The sequence below is a fragment of the Canis aureus genome, chromosome 1 (genome assembly GCF_053574225.1).
Source record: "Canis aureus isolate CA01 chromosome 1, VMU_Caureus_v.1.0, whole genome shotgun sequence".
Taxonomy (NCBI): domain Eukaryota; kingdom Metazoa; phylum Chordata; class Mammalia; order Carnivora; family Canidae; genus Canis; species Canis aureus.
The window spans coordinates 33,021,850-33,024,154 of record NC_135611.1 but is presented as its reverse complement, the minus strand read 5'-3'; the positions used below and the strand labels follow the sequence as shown (position 1 = coordinate 33,024,154).

Here is a 2,305-nt window from a genome sequence, read left to right as displayed (position 1 = left end):
GCATACATAGGAGTAAAATTCTAAACCATTTTGAATGCTCAAACTTAGAACGGTATAGGCAATGCCAACTTCCTTTTTAGGTGGTCTTACCACCCATTTTAAACCCCTACTTTCCAAGATTCATCAAGTCATCATTATTAAAACTAGTAGCATTTTTTTTTCTAATAGACACTTTGATTCACATAAGATTCTTAGACTTGGTTGATTGGGAACACTGAAATACTGTGACACTTTAAGCAAGGAAATTTTTCTAATAAAATATTATTTTTCATGTGTTTTAAACTTTTTGTTTTGTCTAAGATAGGAGTTTCCTATTTATTTATTTATTTTAAAAATATTTTATTTATTTATTCATGAGAGACACACACAGAGAAAGGCAGAGACACCGGCAGAGGGAGAAGTAGGCTCCAGGCGGGGAGCCTGATGTGGGACTTGATTCCCGGTCTCCAGGATCATGCCCTGGGCTGAAGGTGGCACTAAACTGCTGAGCCACCCAGGCTGCCAGAGTTTCCTAATTTAGCTCACTTTAGGGACTTGTCTTTTTTTTTTTTTTTTTTTTTTCATGTTACAAAAGCAACTAGCTTTAAGGTTTATTTTTGTAACTTTTTTTTAAACAGAGAAAAACGACACACTCCTTGGGGGAAGGTGAGGGATTGAGAAGACAGGCCCTGGGTAAAAATAATCACGATAGCACCTGGAGTTGATAGGCCTGCCTAGGAGAGACACGGGCACTACCACACCAGCACAGGGGACAGCTACTGTCTGAGGCTCAGCAGACCAGTTCACAAGCCACGCAAAGCTGCTATAGATTCAAGTCATAAAAATATTCTAGCTCATCATGAAACAAGTCCCACTCGTCTTCAGAGTCTGTCAGGTCATCGTCCCCACCTGCAACCAAAAGCATAAGCAACATCTCGCCCAGCTCAAAGGTGACAACCTCCTCTACTTCGTTGTCAAAGGGGTTGCTGTTCTCTCTTTCCTCAATGAGCTCCCAGAAGTGGTTCCTTCCTTGGGCCCGGTATCTGCTTGATGTTCCCACTTTCTGTCTCTGTGGCTCCTCTCTATGGCCATCAGGGTACCATGCTTGTAAAAACAGTTCCCTCCAAATGGGCAGCTCCCACGTCCTTCATCAAAATACCTGCACGCCTTGTTGCTCATTGCCTCCTTGTATTTCTGAATGAGTTTCTGCTTCTCTTCTTTCTCCTCCACCCAGTACTCACTTGGAATGACAAAGTTAGATGTGATCCGGCATTCGGGGCAGGACTTTATGATCTTGCTCTCAAATTGCTTCACACTCCTCCACTTGCGAATACACTTGAGACAGTAAGTGTGGTTGCAGTTGGAGAGAATCCCAAAGCGACGCTCACTGGGGTTGGCTTTCTCATAGACCATGCAGATCCCACACACCATGTCCTTACTGTGCTGGACAGCAAATGAGAGCTCCATGTCCTTCTCATGGGCCTCAATGCAAGATTTTATATGTTGTGATCTCTGGGCGGCACGCATTGGATGGAGGACCTGCAGCCCACACATGTCACACGAGTCTCCGTGGAGATACACACAGTTCTCCCCATACCGGCACTCTCCCACTGCAGCATAGGGGCAAAGCTGCTTCTTGGTTTCCACTGCTGTCTGTTCTTTCTCTGATTCTTCCTTGGTCACAGAGCCCTGTGGGGGTGCTTCAGTGCAGGAAGGGGCAGTACGGCCACAGTAGGGCTGCCCGGGAACAAACTCAATGGCATTCACCCAGTCTTCTGAACCTGCGCCGACAGTAGCAAAGTTTGAATTTCTGGACTCTGCTTCGCCCGTATTCATTTCAACAACTGGTCCAACTCCCGATGAGAGACTTGAGGAAGCAGCAAGAGATGATTTTGCAGTTAGATCTGCAGCAGTCACTTCTTCCTGTTTCAATGGCTTGCTATGTTCATATCTGCAGCGGTCTCCGTAAATACAGTAGCCTCGCTGAAAATACTTGCACACTACACCATAAGGACTGTCAGAGAGGTCATGCGAGTAGCGACAATTATCTCCTTCTTTACAAACCCCGTGCATGAAATACCTTAGCTCCTAGTTTTTCTTCTTGCTTTTGGTATGGGTTGAAGTGGTGGACTCAGAGCTGATGGCCAAGAAAGAATTCTTAAGAGGTCTTCAGTTCAAAAAAGGTGGTTTTACCAAAATAAAGGGACTGGGTTCCTGGGCTGAAAGAGCTGCCGGCACTTGTCTTTGAAATCATAACTGTAGAGGCGATGCTTATCCTCCTTGGCATATACATCAGCCAAACAAGACATTTTGTATGAGGAAAAAT

At 44.9% G+C, this 2,305-nt stretch overlaps 1 pseudogene; it reads right to left on the bottom strand.

Moving 5' to 3' along the window:
- Positions 1–578: 578 nt before the first annotated feature.
- On the bottom strand, positions 579–2,056 carry LOC144282765 (E3 ubiquitin-protein ligase makorin-1 pseudogene; annotated as a pseudogene).
- Between the last annotated feature and the right edge of the window lie 249 nt (positions 2,057–2,305).